Source organism: Acinonyx jubatus, chromosome B3 (genome assembly GCF_027475565.1).
Source record: "Acinonyx jubatus isolate Ajub_Pintada_27869175 chromosome B3, VMU_Ajub_asm_v1.0, whole genome shotgun sequence".
NCBI lineage: Eukaryota > Metazoa > Chordata > Mammalia > Carnivora > Felidae > Acinonyx > Acinonyx jubatus.
The window spans coordinates 77,183,592-77,201,595 of record NC_069386.1 but is presented as its reverse complement, the minus strand read 5'-3'; the positions used below and the strand labels follow the sequence as shown (position 1 = coordinate 77,201,595).

Here is an 18,004-nt window from a genome sequence, read left to right as displayed (position 1 = left end):
CCCACCCACCCCCGCCCCGCCCGCAGGCTCCCGCCCCCTCGGCGCTCGCCTCCCCCTTGCCGCGGGCCTGGGCCTCGCGGCCGCGCGAAGCCGCGTAGGGATACGCCGCCGGGAGCACGCTGCGCCGCGGCCCTTCGCTGCGCCCCCTCCACCCGCTCCACCCCGCGGGTCGGCTCAGCCGAAATCCCCCCCGTCTTAGGGCAAATAGCTCCCGTTTCCGGCTGCCTTCTCACTGTATTGGGTTGTTTTCGTTTGAGCGTCAATATGGGTCGTTATTGATTAAAGTTTGTATTCAATGTTATTTTTAAAAGCGGGGGGCGGCGGCGGCAGCGGTGGTGGAGGGAAGAGTGGGAGTGCAGGGCGAGGATGCAAGGAGAGGGCAGGAAATGGAGGAGGAGGAGGCGGCGAGGCGCCACTTTCCGGAGTCGGCCCAGCAGGCCCGGCTCCGGCATTTCTGAGTCCGTAGGAAAACTGTGCCCCTTGTAGGTAACACTGCAGCGAGGCTTGGGATGGCTGGGGAGGGAAGGCCCACCCCTGGCGTGGGGAGGGGGGGTGCCCTACACCTTGGGGGAGGAGGGTCTGGAGGAGGTTTGGGAACGGAGGGCTGAGGAGGAGGAAGTGCGCTGGCGAGCGCGGGGCCAAACAGGGGTTACTTACTCGGTTCCTGCGGCCGGGCGGCGGCGAGCTCGGAGCTCGGGCGCCGCGGGGAAGCCGGGCCTGGGGCTCCTGGCGCTGCGGCGGCGGCGGGCGGGGGCGGCTCAGTGGTGGGCGCCTATGATAGCCTTCCGAAATGAGGGGTGCTCAGAGAGAAAACAATACCAAACAATCTCGAAATAAACCAGGTAACACATGCTATGTCTATGTGCCTCTTCCTTCCCCTTCTCTCCTGCTCCAGATCGTCGCTCACACGCTGGGTGACTCGGTGTCGTTTTCTCCTTGCCGCCGCTCCAGCGTCTCCTCAGCTTCTAATCCGAATTGGAAGCGAGTAGCCGCGAGCGATCACCCTGGAAATGTTTCATTTTGCTTGTTGACATTGGAGGGAAAATAAGGGTGGGCGGCTATTTCTTTCCGTTGTTTTTTTTTTTTTTTTTTTTAAGCCTTCCTGTTTTCACTCCCCTCTTTTCTTTTTTTCTTTCCGTTTCTCAAATGCTTTTGATTTGTGCGGGCCTCAATGCTGAAATAACCGCGTGCTGAAGCCAGCCCTTTCCCACCCTGAATGCAGATGGAAGGCAACTAGAAGCCTTGGGTGCGTGGGTCCCACACTCCCAGCTTCTTGGGCTTTAGAACTGGGAAGGTTCGGTTGAGGGCTGAAGTGAGTGGGGAGATTGTGATTCGGGGGCTTTAAAAGGATCCCGTGGCCAGGGGCAGGGCTAAGGCCCAGCATTTCCCAGGGATTGGAATTTGGTGCGGAGCACACTGATCAAAGGCTGTTTCATCCCACATGGGTACGAAACATACCACATTTTACGGAGGATGTAGCCCTACAGAAGAGGGAGGTGGAGGAGAAGCATAAGTGAGACGCACTTTTCCCCCTCCTCTGTAAAATAAATAATCGTAAAATATAAACATTTACTCACTTTGATACACTCTCAAACTGGCAGGTTTAGTATTTAAGAAAAGGAAGGAAGAAAAAACGATGCCTACGTGTGTTGTTAAAGTTCAGTTCTAAAACGAAGGATGCAATTGATGAAAACAAGAATGCTCAGGTTAATGTGGAGTTATTCCACTCTCCCCACCCCACTCCCTACCTTGAAATCCCGAGGAAGAGAGAGAGAATAAACTCTGAAGAGAAGAACAGACCATTACAAATAGCTAGTGATTTTTAAAATATCTATTACGAATACCAAAAAGAAACCTGGAACATTGGATTAACCTCATCTACCCTTCTACTATATGTATCCCACCCCTATTTCTACAGATTTCCTTCCTTAAGCTCTATTTACATGTGGGAAAGTTCAAGGGTCCCAGCTATCAACGTTGGTAGTGGCATGGCCCCAAACATTGACTTCTAAGCTCCAATTTCTTAGAGCCGGGTGAGCTAATGGGCTTTGTGGACCGTTTGGAGAGCTCTGTGAGCCTTCCTCCTTCTGCCCGCTTTCCTCCTTTCACTCCCCTCCTCAGGCCTGTTATTCCTACTTTTCCTCAACGCACTTTCCTCCCTCCTCCCCTCTTCCTCCCTCCTGCTGCTCGCACCCCCCCTCCTCCATCTATTCCTCTCCCTCACTCCATTCCTCCACCTACTCCTCCCCGTTTCTCCCCCCACAACCCCCCTTCGCATCACCACTTATAATGGCACACAAGGGCTCCCTCTGAGGTGGACGGCCCGGTACGTTTTCGTAGTCGGTCTAGCGTGAAATGATTCGGTGTAACCGGATTCTTGGGAAAGGACAGGTTACGTAAACATTTACTGATGTGGAGTAACTATACTATTTGTACTCTGATATGCAGGAAGGAAAGTGTTGATTAACACAGAAGAAAAAAAAGCGAAATTAGCTGATTGCATGCTCATAAGTGCAAGCTGTCATTGAACTGCTTTTAAAATAGACACAGCTGGGTGTTTGTGTTGAAAAATTTCTTGTGTTTTTGCTAATACTGAAATAAGCATGATTTTGTATACCAAACATTTTCAGATCATTAAAATTTGTAATCTGTGCTGGTTTTAAACACAAAGAAAAGAAACAGAATCATTTCGATGTAAAATTTGCTGATATTATATTAACTCAATCAGGTCTGTACAAATTGTGCATTGTGCCTCCTAAAATCTGTTTGATCAATTTAATACACAAAGTGCCAAACGTGGGTATTGTTTGTTAACATTGGACATTTTATTCAAATCTGAGCTCAGCAGCAAACTGGAGGGGCATTCCTTGAATACAACACCAGCACTGACTGATGAATTTTTAATGTTTTAAGGTGTTTCTTAGGTCAAAGCTGAGTGTGCATTGTTTTGTAATCTTGCATAAAAATTTAGCAGGTGAAAATAAGTTTTTCTTTTGTTTACTTTCAAAAAGCAAAAACGGGTCTGCTAATGAGGGCTGTAGTAATCTGGTCTTATGTGCCATGAGCTGATATTGACTGGGAAAATATTGTGCATGCAAATTAAGAATGTGTTATATTATTTTAAGGGTTGCATGGATGCAAGTTTCAAAATAGGATATTTGTGTAGGAATAGATTACAGTTTAATATAATCACTCTAAAGATCTAGTCTCCCTAATGACAGAGGTCATTTGCAATTTGGGGGGAAGTGATTTTTATGATTCTTTTAATAATTTTAATTGGACTTTATGGTGAGATAGAGTACTGTATAATATATAGGTGTGGGGGTAGGCTTGTTCAACAAAACATGCAGTATTTACTCAGCAGCCCACATTTGTCTCAGCAATGGCTTCTTTTTAGAACTGCTACTAGATGAAATGGAGGGGGAGGGGATTCTTGGGCAGAGCATTGTGCAAGTTGAAAGTCCCTGGATGGAGCTTTGTAAATCCTACTGGTCAATTTGGGTGCAAATTGGATTTGAAGGGCTGCCCAAGTCCACCTCGGGACCTCGGTCCTAAACACATGAAGCCCCAATTCTGTATTTCCACCTCAGTCTCTGTGATTACTTTCAGAAGACAGAGGGCATCCAGTGGTCTGAGATCTAAAACAAATTCTGTATCATTCTACTAGTTTCTCATCATTAGCTTAATCTTGATCTCTCACACACAAACATCTATAAATGTGCACTGTTGGTGAATCAAAGAGAAGTCAGAGCAAATGTAATTTTCTGGTGTATAAAGGGTAAATATCTTTCTTTCTCTGTCTGCAGTCCCTACCCCACCACGTCCCCCGAAAAGAGGACAGGCCTCATAAAGAGTGAGCAGTCCCAACAGAAGACTTGCTTGGGATATGAACTAGATGATTTCATGTCTACTTTTAATTAATAACCAAGGCACCACAGCCTATTGCATCTGAGTAGGAAGCAGCACATTTAGTTTTTCCATTTGGCGGTGTTACATTAAGTCTTCTTTAAGGGCTTTCCCCCCGCTTTCTGTCGTTTTTTTCACTTCTTTTTTTTTTCCCCTTAGTATCTGCTGGCTAAAGGAGGGAGGGCCATTTTTACCTAAAATCCACTTTGCTTTTGGCTCCCTGGACAGAATGTCCTTGGAGTGGCACCAAGCTCTGGCTAAAGCTCTCTTCCTGCAGATGCATAGGGAGTCCCTGACCCCGTGACGTTTGGGAACAAGTGAACTCGTGCAGAGGCATCCAGGTATTTCCAGAGACTGACGAGCGAGGTCTGCAATCGCTTCCTAACAGCAGGTAATGGTGCTAACATTTAGTGATTATAAGTTACTCTTTAGCGTCTTGTATCCTTGTTCTGTGGGTTTTGGTTACAGGTTACACGATTAGGTTTGCGAGAACAGTAGTGAACTAAACTTCTCAGTAAGAGGTCTTCACACCAGGGAAGTGTTACTTTTCTGCAGCAGCCCTGCCTCGTCACTCATTAGGGAGCTGCAGGTTGTCAAGCGGCTGCTGTCAGCACGCACGCGCGCACCCCCAATACCTCCGGGGGCGCGCACATGTGTGCGAGCCTGTGTGTGTGCGCGTACGCGCGCGCGCGCGCACACACTGCACTAAAACTAAATTAAGAAGCCGATGATTAAGACAAGCGTCTACTAGGCCTGTCATTTCAGCATCCTTCCATCATAACATTGTGGCACAGGCAATTTTGCTTGAGAACCTCGAGAAAAAAAAAAAAAAAAAACTATGGGAGAGCCTCATATTTGAGAGTCGAAATGTTAAACTGGCATAAGCTACCGAAGCTTTGGAAGTGAGAAAGTCCAAGGTAAAGGAAGAAGAAGAAGGCCTGAACAGAGACCCCTGGGACTCCCCAGGCAGGTTTTGTTTTTGTTTTTGTTTTTTTGCCCCGTCAGAGGTTTCAGGCTCTCTGAAGGCAAGTGCATATTCATCCAAAGGAACTGCAGGAGATAATACACTTCGGGAGTAGCTTCTTCCTAATATTACCCTGTGGAGAGCGAGACACAGAGATCAACAATGCAATAGTGTCACCCTAGGGTCGAAGGACTTTTAGAAAGTCTCTCGGAACCTTTCAAATATTCTACACGTTTTTCATAAATATGAAATGCCCACTACCCCTTACTTGTTTCCCATTATTTGCCAGCCTGGTCAAGACCTTCGAGGGTAGACACTTTTCAGGAGTTGAGTCCCTGGTAGTGTGAGGTGAGGGCAAGCATGTTCCATTTCTTGACCTGATCCAACTGCGAGAAATGATCCCACCCCTTTTTGGGCAAACCCGCTGAGAGGTCCCTTTTCTCCTCTAGTTGCCCTAGGAAATGGCACAGCTCATCCTTCAAAGGGGTCAGGAAACGCTAAAGAGAAAGACAAAGAGTTGGAGGGGGGATGGCACACGAGTATGATGGAGGTCTTTAGCTTTCACTCTGGAGTCTATCTGAAAAGGGAGGAATTGAGATTGGGCAAAAGTCAGCACACAAGATAATGGATTTTCCATCAGTGGGACACCAAAAGAGGGAGAAAAAGAAAGATTTCATAAATATATATCAGGCTGAAAGAAGAACTTCCAGGCCTCAAAATGCTGAGTTCCTAACTATCCTGTCACTGTTCTCCTTAATTAGTTGGAGCTTCAGTTTGATTTCCCGTAGAAGCCTGAATAATCTACTTTGGGAAGTGTTCTAGAGTCTTCCGAGAATGTGGTGCATCCACTCTGCTCTATTTTGAAGCACCCTTCTAAGGGCCCTCCAAACTCCAGTCGTTGTGAGGGAAGACGGATGGGTGTTTGTTACTCAGTCTCGGGTTTTAGGTGGTCAACTCACAAAGGTACACGAGGAGCACTGAACAGCCCAAAGTCCGTATTGGAGAGTGATGAGTGTGTTTGAGAAAACACACTCGTACCTGCTAACAGTCTGTGAAGGAATGGGGGAAGAGAAAAAAACTGCAAGCGCTGGGGTGGGCAGGCCAGGAGGCACGCAGAGAGCCCTCCCATCACACAGTCCCTCTTCTCCTGGGGAAAGTCAAATGGGAGAAAGCAAACTATTTGCTAATCCAATACATCACCTCCCTTTCTAAAACCCCAAATGGACAAACCAATGAGCCCGTTTTGACTTCCTGCCTACCTCATACCCACCTGCCTTCTCGCTCTCGAACTGCGGTTCCCGAAGATCTTCCTCCTCCCCCCTCCTATCAGCGGTGGAGAATCTATTGGAGCCGCGTTTCCCCAAAGGTCCGGATCTTCCCCCTCCCCCGCTCACGCCCCTAGAGGCTGTACTACCCTGGCAGTTCCCGGAGAGGACGGTAGCCGAGTCCCGGCTCCCGGGCCCGCGCACCGCTCCTCCCAGCGCACACCCGCGCGCCTGCCCCGCGCTCCTTTGTCGCTGGAGCCTGCCGAGCGCAGTCAAGCTTAGAGGACCTGCTTTTAGGTTTCATTTCCGGATTTTCCCCCCTTACAGTTACCTTTCCAGACGAGATGTCTCGTGTTTGCACATCATACCGGAAGCACACACACAGATCAGTATTTTTTGGGCTAAGAGGTCATCTGCTACGGTGAACGCGGAAAAAAAAAGAGAGCGAGAGACCAGTTGATGGTTTTAAGCCTATTATTTGTATAAAGCACAGATCCGACTTAAAAGACTAGGGTTCGTGTAGGCGAAGTTAATTCGCATATTCAGTTACGTGTACGGGATGTTGAACCCAGTCGGGGAGGGCAGTTGTACCCCTATTTGTCTCCTGCCCTTTGGAAGAAGCCGCGCGCAGGGAGGAAAGGAGCGGCCAGGGTAAGCTAGACGCAGAATGGCGTCAGGAGCAAGTTCCCGTTAGCAGGGGGAACAAACCCACCAGACCCCCCGTTTCAGAATCTACAACAAAGGTAGTGTGGGGGGGGGGTCACTTTTCTTTTAAAAACAATCCTAGATTCTTGTTTACCAATTTCAGTATCTTCCTCCTGGGTTTGTCCTAAGGCACGAAGGAGATCAAGTACTGTTCATGAAAAAAGCCCAGCCGGCAAGTTTGCCTCGTGAGCGTGTGAACTACGAATCGCCACGGCGAAGAGGTTTCTTTCTTTCTTTTCCTTTTTCTTTCTTTCTTTTTTTTTTCCTCTCACTCTTTTCTTTTCTCCTTGGGGCACGAACTTGTTCGATAAGACAGAGGAGGCCACGAAGCAGCGGAAACGCTGCAAAAGCCCCAGCTCCTTTGGAGAGCAGCCTGTGAAGCTGGCAGGCGGCGGCTGCGCGCTGTCTAGGAGCGGAGCGACGCCGCACTCGCTCCGAAGCTGTCCCAACTCCTGCCGCGGCGGCCGCCGGCGACACCCAACGCTGCGCTGGGATCGCTGCCCAAGCGGCCTACCCTTTGGCCTTGGAGTAAACAGCCCAGGAGATGAGAGAAACGGCCCCTAATTGGGCTGAGCGTCTGCTCTCCAGCTCGGAACACTAAACTGGGCCCGCGGGTTTTCCCGGAGGAAGTTGCAAGCCCGACCACAAAGCAAAGGATGGGAGACACTAGATTTTAAACAAGTCCGGAGTCACACACGAAACGTTATTTTTCTCATTAATTAGAAGTAGTTCCCTTTGCCTGTTTATATGCACGCGCACGCAATTGATCACACACCGCGATTTACTCGAAGAATGCTTAGGTATCTTTAGCACACACTCTCCATTCTTTGTCTCCTTGAACATTTTCAGCTGATAGTGTGGCTGGTTGGGATCAATTAGCACTGGATTTTGCCCCAAGATTGCTCCCCAGGGCGGACAAATGGAGCCAACTCATCTCCCGCGATGTTTTTCGCCCACGTGCGTATCCACGCCAGGGCTTTAGAAGCAGTTCAAAATCCCCAGCCTTGGTTTCACTTGATTTTGTTGTTGTTGTTGTTATTGATAAATATTGGGTCATACACAAGGCACTTGTCAGAGCCTTTGGCTCATTCTCGCAGCTGCAGCTCCTAGCGGGGCGTTTGAGTCGTGTCCTAGGAACTGGAGGGATTTATTGGGAGAGTAACTGCACATTCTCTGCTCCTTCACTTGCAGAGATGGTCTCTTAAAATCCTATGTCCTGTCTGCCTGCTGTCACGTTTGTTTCTTGGTTTGTTCAGATATGTCAACACTGGGTGGATGCTTGTGTCTTTTAAATGTATTTTTTTAATTGAAATTGTCTTTAAAAAAAGGAGGAAGAAACTATCGATCCCAGTTCTCTAGGTGTATCTGAAACGAAGGAGAACGTAGGCCAGTAGACAGATAATTGCAATTACGGCTGGGTCGGGGTTGCCGGGTGGTGGCGGTTGGGTAGATTGGACATTTGGGGGTTGTGTAATTGGAGTAATGTATACAGTTTATCTTTTGGCTGTGCTGTGCCTCCTCTTTCCCTTGATACATATTCCACATAAACTGAACCCATGGTCGGCTTGTCTTGGCATGTTTAAAGCTCCAGACACCCAACAGTATCATTACAGGAAAGAGACAAAACCCCAAAGACTCCAGGCAGGGAGACGGCTGCCTTTGGGGTGAATGGGGAATTTGCCTTGGCGTTGGACTTTGCGGGTAAGCGAACCCACTGGCTCAGACTGCCTGGCAGCCAGAGTTCAGGTCTTCCCCGCGCTGAAGTGCAGGGAGGGGGTGGGGATAGGGGTGGGGAAAGAAACAGCTGATTTTTGACATTTCAAAGGGACTCTTTCTATTTATCAGTGTTACCGAAGTGTACGTTACTGGAGAAACAACAAAACAAGCATAGAGCTGCAATTTTCAAGAAAATAGGATCCCCAAATATAAAAATAAAAAAGTAGCAGATAAGATGTATAATTCAATCAAATTACACAAAATTGCTTGAAAATCCAGAACAGTAGCGATCCATTATGCCTCTGTTTTATTAGTGACAAGTACAATTACTCTAAAATAAAGAACACTGGTGAATATATAATTGGCTGTAATCATGTTAGTGTTTGAATAAAAATGACGGGAACATTTAACACTTTGACAACAAAATGTTCAGAAATAACTTATTTATTCAAACAGTTTTTATTTTCCACCAAGTGAAGGAGAAACACAGTTTGCCTAGGAAAATCAATGACTTTTCCCTACAATAAATAAATACCCAAAAGGGGGAAAAACAGCCCCACACCTCTATATTATTACTATTATTATTTTTTAAAGCCAGCAAGAAGCTTAATCCTGTGTTTGGAGTCAGCACCCGCCTGTGGTTGCGTACCAACATTCGCCACCTAGAGGAAGAGGTCTGCAGCTCACCCAACGCCAACCCGTTTTCCCGTGGTGACCTCGGGAATCAAACTTAATATTCCTTTGCAAATCGCTCTCCAAACTACCTCCCCCTCCCACACCCCCTCACATCCCTTTCCGCCCTACAACATCGTCACAATATTTTCTTAGTAATTGCTCCGTGCAATTGACAGAAGCGCCAAGTCTCCGGCGGCGCGGTGCTCTCCCAGCAAAGCGCCAGAGCGCGTTGGGAAACAGGTCAGGGAATATTTGGGTCTGGAGCGATAATCCATTTTTTATCCAAAATTCGTCTAGAGCAGCCTGAATTCGGGGCTCCTAAAGCAACGCCTGATGCCGGCACCACCACATGCCAATGCTTTTTTAGGGCTTTCTCGGAGAGACCAGCCCGGATTCCTCTCTCGGCCAGTTGCTTACCGCGGGATTTTTCCCGACTTTTCCTCAGTCCACGCTCCCCTGCACCCCCAAACACGAAGATCTGAGATCCTGGTTCTCTCTAATCAGTTCTTCGAGCCCAACGGGTCCTTTGATTTTCCAAACGGGTTGCTTGAGGTGCTGAGGTAAAGGCATTAGAGGGGAGACTAGGTTTGGATGGGTGACCCCTGTGGCCTGGGGGGAGCACCCCGGGAGAAACCCCAGGCCTTGACACCGAGTCCCGGAGTTTCGAGAAACTTCCACAGTGTGCGGGGAAATTTGAGGCTGGGCCCGCAGGGACTAGGGGCCTTTCCGCATTTTAGTTTCGGTGGATCCTATCGGCTTCTTGCGCAGAAAAAGCCAACCTCACTCCCGGTCCTTGCCTGGCTGCTTCCGACTCCTGTCTTGGAGAAAGGAGATGCTAAGGGAGGGCGAAGGGGTTAGGGAAAGAAAAGTAACGAGGGTGATCCGTGCGCTCCACGGCTGGTTGATCCCCGAGCAAGCAAACTGTGGATATCGGAGCGCCGGCTTGCAGGCATTTCTAACCCCCAACCCGTCCAAAGTTTTGTTTTGCTTTGTTTTAAGGTATCCAGAACACTGTTCAAGCTGAAAGTTTGCTAGAAAGGCAGGGAAGGAACAAGCAAGGTTAATTCGTTTGGGGGGAGAAAGAAAACTCGTAAATAATTGGAGTTCAATTGGGTTTAATTTCATCAGTTTCCCCTTCCCTCCTTTTCTTCTCCTTTTTTTTTTCTTCCTCGATTTCTCTCACCTTTGCCTTCCGCCTTCTCCCCGCCCCCCACCCCATCCCTTCCCCCTATCCCTATCCCGGTCTCTCTGGGTGTCAGAGAAAAGAGGCGGCTCGAAAGGGGTGGAGGTGACCATTTTCATGCAGAGTTCCAGAACCGCCTCGTCTGTTCTCAGTCCCAACGCTGGAGCTTGAAGGAGACATCCCAGGGATGACTCTTCCTTTCCCCTCTCCCAGAGGCGACCTCAGAATCTCGGACTAAGACGTTTTATCATCATTATTATTATTTTTTAAAGATAGTTGAAATAAGTGTGTACACTATATGAAACAACCAGCCTCTAAAACTGATCACCCAGTACATGCCTGGCCCCAGGGAACGAGGCTCGCCCTAAAACTCACTCCACCCAATCCCCAAGAACTGAAACCCTCAGAAATGTTTCATTTGGTTTTTGGTGAAAAGTGGCGCTTCCACTCTCAAATGCCAGGTCTAGCGTTGCTCTCCCGCATCATATTAACAGGCGATGTTAGCCTTCCCCTACGTGTTTAGGCTGCTAATGCGGGCCACTTAACGCACAAAAATGCTCATCTGTGGAGATTTTCCCAAGGCTGGTCGCGATGCTGGCTCCTTTTTCTTTTCTTTTCAGGGCACGTCCATTCCTCCCTCCCCCTCTGGGGGCTCAACAAGGGGGTCCAACAAGTTTCAGCGAGAGTGTGAGAGCCCTCTCCTCTATCTCCTGCCTGTCAACCCACCCAAGGGGTTGTACATTTTTGGTTTTCCCTCAGGAGGAGGAATAAATGGATGCTTCAGCCACGGCACTGGGTTGCCTCCGTCAGTTAACTTGCCTTCATCTTTCCTTTCGGCCTCCTCACTTCAGTCTGTGAAAGCAGCTCAGGACTGCATTCACAGCTGCCTCTGTATCCTTCTTAGCCCTAGCCTTCTGAAGAAAACTCTACTGGTTTTCTTTTCTGATGGCTGGAAAGCTGGGTTGGAGATGCTCTCTGTATAGGATTGTTTACGTATCGTGGACGTTTGTCTAGTTTTAATAACTTTATGGAGGAGACTGTCTGAAGGAAGGAATCGCCTGAACCTAGGTGATGGCTTTTGTCATATTCTCTTACTCTTTTAAAGTCTGGCCTGGGAAAATCATGTGTTCTCATGATTCACATGTATCAAGTTTCCAAGGAGAAGGCCATCGGGGAGAAAATAAAACAAAACTAACTTTATATGTAGTAAGTATTACTCATTGGGTTTTGGTTTAAAAAGATTATTGTCTTCATGGCTCCCATCAGGAACATTTTTGGTTTTTAAAAACCTATATAGACATGAGAGCAGAGTTTTACACCTCTGGTTCTACCAGTCTCTTCCTATGGATCCTTAGGCAAGTTACTTCAGCTTTCCGGTTCTTTCTCTCTTCATCTAAGACATAAGTGATCTGCATTCATTAATATATAAAATAGCATCCACTTACCAAAATAGCAACAACAATAAAAACAATTCCCAAAACCATAAGATTTTTTTTTTTTTTTCTGGAAAGCTGGAAGAAAATCTGATTCAAACGACAGCAGCGACATCTAGTGACCATAACGCTCAATAGTAGTGATGAAGGTGTGGGATAGTTTACTGAGGAATGGATTTTCACAGGAGAGAGACCTGTGGTTTTTCTAATTAATCTTGATTGTCTGGAAAACAGTACTCTCTTGATATCAAAGGATGTTTTACTGAGTTTATATTATGGTAGTAATATAGAGAGAGAGGAAAAGACGTTTACCTCGGGTGTCTGCATGCAGAGCAATTGCAAGAAGATTCTTCAAAATGTTTTAAATTCCATGTCAGGAGACGTTCTAAAAAATACTTTTGGGCAGTGTACTTTATTGAACCAATTTTCCAAATGATAATCAAATGTATTAATACATAAATACTTAGTAAAATTGGAAAAGGAAGAAATTCCTGAGATTTCCTTTGGTCTGGACCAACCATTTAGTTGATTCGAGATTGCTGTTTAGTCAATATCAGGAAACATATTAAAGATAACCCCTCCTTTAAGTTACCACATATATTCTCTGCCTATATCATATTTGCTCAAGATGTTTTGAAGTTCGAAAAAATGGGATTCCCATTCCCAGATGGGCGCCATCTCCTTAAATGGAATATCTGGGCACTGGTGAGGTCTTAACAATGGCAGAGACTTAGCAATGGCCCAGGACTTTTCAGAATAACAATTTTAGCATTTGCTTGGCATTTAACAATTTAAACAGAGGTAACAGAAGAATTCATCTCATTCCCTCTGACTTTATAAATTGGCCATGTGTGTGGGTGTAGTTTGTGCACGTACTCACTGAAGCATAAGTATGTTTAATTTCGTATTAGCAAAGCAGCTGATGACTACTGGAATATAGAGATCCATGTTTTGTAACTTTAACAGGGCCAATTTTTTAATTCCATTTTAGTTTTGAACAATTTCTGTGCCTTTACTGTGGGGTTTGGTCATCGAGTGGCATGCTAGCTATTTAGCTATGTAGTATTTTAAACTAATAAGATAACTGGACTTGTAGTTAATACTTTGGAGAGTCTGAACTGGTCACCCAACTTCTCTTGGCCTTAGTTTCCTCCTATAGAAATGAGAAGGTTGAACTCTCCGTTGTCCCTTATAGCTGGAAAGAGCTATAAGTCAATAAACCAGGAACCCTCATTCGGGAAGACTCTCTGTTTTTGCCCCTGTTGTCATTTGTGACCCTTCAGTGTCAGTTCTGAATTTTCCAGTTAGGCATCTCACCAGAAGTAAGAATTAAAAGAACTGACGAAATCTTCTTCGTCATGTCCCTCCCATCTTCTCCTTTGTTTGATTTAAAAGTATGACACAAATTGGGGCACCTGGATGGCTCGGTCAGTTAAGCGTCCGACTCTTGGCTTCAGCTCAGGGCATGATCCCATGGTTCGTGAGTTAGAGCCTCTCAGCAGGCTCTGTGCTGACGGCACGGATCCTGCTTGGGATTCTCTCTCTCCCTCTCTGTGTTCCTCCCCTGCTCTCTCTCTCTCTCTTTCCAAATAAATAAACTTAAAAAAAAGAAAATAAACGACAAAACTCATAGATTTTCCAGTTAATGTTCATTCAGGCGTTGGTATGCACTCAGCTCTCTCTTGCTGTCCATCCAGAAAAATCACAGCATAGGAATGGGACTAAACTAACACAAAGCTGAGGCAGCTGTATTTGAGTTTCTCTAACACGTCCCCATATCCTTAGAGTAATGATTATTATTGCTATTAATTTTGGGGGGAAGGGGGACCAGAGCCAAAGTATTCTGGCGGCAAACAGCCCACATTTCCTCCCGGCTTCTGTGACCCTATGAATAAATTCCTTCAGGAGGCGGCAGTAAAATATCTCCCACTTGTATCTGGCTTGGAACATCATTATACACATTTAGCAAGGAGAAGACTGTGAACAGGAGGAAAATATTACTCCATAATGCAAATACACTCATCATTTAACATGAGTTCCAGTGAGGAGGAACTCTCCTGACCTGGATTAATAGAAAGAACAAGGTTCATTACAAAGAAAATTCTGAATCTGCCAAAGGGTTAGTTTTTAGATGCTTTTCTGTTGTTCTCTAGGTTATCTTCCTGCTTTTCCTACCACTCAGACTGACGATAAAAATACTGCATATTTGTATAAAATTAACAAGGCTTGCTTTCTTCCGTGAATTCCTTTAGACCCAATAGAGATAGATATTCTTTTTTATTTTAGAGGTGAGGAAACTGGGGCTCCTGGGTGGCTCAGTCGGTTGAGCGCCCAACTCTTGGTTTCAGCTCAGGTCATGATCCCAGGGTCGAGGATCGAGTTCCGTGTCAGGCTCCTGCTAAGCATGGAGCCTGTTTTAGATTTTTTCTCTCTCTCTCTCTCTCTCTCTTCTTTTGCCTCTCTTCCCCCCTCCCCCCCGTTCACATGTTCTCTCTCTCTCAAACTAAAAAACAAATAAAATAGAAGTGAGGAAACTGACCTAGAGAGGTCACCTAGCTGACCTAAACTCACATCACTAGGAAGACACAGAAAAGGAGCATGGATCCTGGCCTTGGAGGAGGTGCATGTTACTCCTGGTTGTCCTTAGGGTGGGGGCCCTCACGGTGAGACCCGGGTAACTGATTGAACCTGATACTGTTTGTTAGGCCTCACAAAGTTTCCGCCACACATATGTGAGAAGTTTCAACTTTTGGAGGATTCTAGGGACCGCTTGTAACAAGAGAGACTCTGTGCTTGCTAATCTTCCTTCACGTATGATTTTATCCTCTTAATGATAACAATGTTATATTCTTAATATATTATTTCTATTTCCTACAGGAGAGGTCTTCTTTGCAAAAATATTGTGCTTAAAACATGCTCGTTAACGATCTTGGGGATGTAAGATTTTGGAGTTGGAATGAATGCGAGACATCATCTGTTTCAGCAGCTCTGGAGAGAGATCGCTATCTGAATCAATGGCTCCAATGAGTTGTGCTTAGCTGGAGTCCAGATTATCCTCAGTATCCTGGCGTTGTTTCCTGCCCATCTCCTTTGCTTCTTGGCTTCATATGTTAACGTATTTGGGAACTCCATTTTTGCTGGCTACCCTGTGGTCAGGTTTTCCAAGCGGGCTGCCTCGTCAATAGTGCGGTGTAGATCTGGCCAAGGACCTTATTCTCAGCTGGGAGCTGTTAAATCTTCCTCTTGAAGGTATTTTCACTCAAGTAGCTCTCTGCTGCCCTCCACTGGCACTCAGCCACAAGAGCTAGCTAGCCTTCTGCGTCGGTGCTAACTCAGTGCATCCCATCCCTGGCTTCAAAGGAGGTATGGGAACTTTATTAACCACCCTATAGACGGCCTTTGTAGCCCTGAGAAATAGAACCCAAGTCCCTCCGTGTCTACTTATAGTCCATGCCCTCACATCCTACGAATTTGCTGATGGGCTGTGAAGGAGTATATCTGACTTTATTTAAGTATTTGTGCTGGCGTATTTGGAAGGCCTTCTTGAAAGTATAAACCTTCTCTTTAATTATCAAGCTGAAATACCCTTCAGCTGACAGAAGACTAGGCCGTAAATTTCTGAACTTGCTGTATTACTCAGTCTTACGGCAAATGAAATATTTTATTTTTAATGTTATCAAGATACGATTAATTTTATGAAGCTCCTAAATAATATGTACCCTTTTCATTCATTCCACAAACATCTATCAGCCACTATGTATATTATGATATATGCCAGGCACTATTGTTGGTACTGAGAATACAGCATTGAAAAAAGGAGACAAAAAAAACCTCTGAAAATCACAAAACAATGCTCTGCCTTTCTTGAGCTCACTTCTTAGTTGGGAAAGTTAAACATTAAAACAAATTAATAAGCAAAATGCTCTTTAAAGAAATATAGTATTACCATATCTCTTTCCTACCATAAACACACTGTAATGATCTCATGTATTTAAGAATGCTGGCATTAAGATTAAGAGAGGCATAATCAGAGGTTAGATAGGGTCTGTGTAGGCTACAAATATTCAGTGTTTTTCTTTCACTTATTCATAAATTTACTATGAGTATAGTATGGGCCTATAAAAATAATTGATGCAGATGACTGGATCTCTCAGCTGCAAAGATGTTTCATCTTTTGATTCCATTACAGTCTTCTCTCCTGTTAAAATGCCTGGTGATTGCCACCTTGTCACCCCCTGTAATAGCTGTCTCGGAAGTCCCTGCTATTGCTGGCCTTGATGATGGGCTCTGTTACAGTCTTTCTTTTTCCCTTTGTTTTTATTACGTTTTCTTTCTATGTCTTTTACTTTTTTCCCACAGATTATCTCTAAAAGATACAACTGGCCAAATGGAATACGTTTGTCCTTTCCTATAGGGCAGAACTATCAATCACAATGAAGCAAGTATAATCCCCTGGACTTCTCTTCTCTACCGGTCTGTTTGAAGTAAGTGTTTGTCCCAGGTGAAACACAGTTTGTTTGGAACCAAAACAAAACAAAAACAAAATAAAAAAGTAGGATTGGCATTAATTACACATAGAATTTTTAAAATATTTATCTTTGAGACAGAGAGAGAGCACAAGTAGGGGAGGGGCAGAGAGACAAGGGACAGAGGATCTGAAGTGGGCTCCATTCTGACAGCAGAGATCCTGAGGCAGGGCTTGAACTTGCGAACTGCGAGGTCATGACCTGAGCCAAAGTTGGACACTGAACCAACTGAGCCACCCAGGCACCCCTAATTACAAATATAATTTTTAAGAAAGTTGTGTTGGTTGAAGAGTGCTTCTGAGTGCGTTTTCAGGAACCCAGGGTTGCGACAAGTTGCCTGTCCTTCCTCAGGAATAATGCCATAGCCCTCACCCAGGTCTGCCAGGTCTGAGCCGTCTGCCAGAGATGTATAAACTCGTCAGGAAAGCAGCTTGTAGCTCTCTTAATTGAACATAGGAAGTTTAGTTGGTTTCATACTCTTATATTTCTTATGGAGCTTAGCTGTTCAGTTGCAGTCTAAGCCAGAGCTGGCCCTGCACGTGCAAAATATTTTGGCCGTAGGCATCAATAGCCTTTCTATATCATCCATGGCCAACTTGTAAAGGTCACGTAACATGTCTATATAGCTGCATAGGTACTTTCCTTGCCCAGACTCTATGAAACTGATATGTGTCCTTCTTGTTCTTTGCACTAGAAACCGATTATTTTTGGTTAAGTTAAGTAGTTTATTATCTTTGTGAGAAGAGCTCTGAACTTAGAAGATGGTCTTAAATTTTAGACAGTTTGGCAGTTTGGTGTTTAGATAATCAGGGCTTTACATTATTAATTTGAAGTGATTGAATGGGAGAAGTGAAGGGTTAGTTTGTTTAATTGAATTGAATACATTGTCCATTGTAATGTGCACCATTGTTTCATAGATCATAAAGACAGAAAAACAAGTGCTGCAAATTATCTGTGACATGCCATAAATTGTGAGATGCATCCATACTTCATTGATATTAAAATGTTTACATCTCATAATTGCATGCAGTGTGGTACTTCTTTATCTGCTTTGAGATGGATTCAGGTATAGTGACGATATAGCTTCTTGGGAAGATACATCTAGTAAAAATGCATATTGACTGCAGCATTGTAAAGAACCAACAACTATGATATCAAAAAATCTTTGTAATATGACGATTATAGATTTCAGCCTGTTCTCAGACATCTAAAAAATCATTGCTGGAAAATCTTGAATTCTTCTTTTTTAAAAACTTATTTATTTTGAGAGAGGGAAAGAGTGAGCATGAGCTGGGTGAGGGGTAGAGAGAGAGGGAGAGAGAATCCCAAGCTGTGAGCACGGAGCTTGACGGGGGCCGATCCCACAAGCTGTAAGATCATGACCTGAGTCGAAATCAGGAGTCGGGAGCTTAACCCACTGAGCCACCCAGGTGCCCCCCAAATCTTTAATTCTTAATAGGAATTGTGAGAAATCTCAGGGTTTCTAAGTAATATGTTTGTATGAAAAGAAAAAAAAATAGTCCATGTTTTGGAAAAAAGCTTCATAATATAAAACTGATTCTGGGTTGTTGTGCAAGAAGTTTTATCCTTCCCTTGGAGGATTTTTCTGAGTTGAACTTTCCAGTCTTGTT

At 45.2% G+C, this 18,004-nt stretch overlaps 1 long non-coding RNA gene across 1 annotated transcript in view; it reads left to right on the top strand.

Moving 5' to 3' along the window:
• The first annotated feature begins 14,631 nt into the window (after window positions 1-14,631).
• LOC113601272 (uncharacterized) overlaps window positions 14,632-18,004 on the top strand; it is a 100,535-nt gene continuing 97,162 nt past the window's right edge. Inside the window, exons 1-2 of the long non-coding RNA XR_008299328.1 lie at window positions 14,632-15,210; window positions 16,207-16,331. This is a non-coding gene — a long non-coding RNA (uncharacterized LOC113601272). The remainder of the gene's footprint in view (window positions 15,211-16,206; window positions 16,332-18,004) is intronic.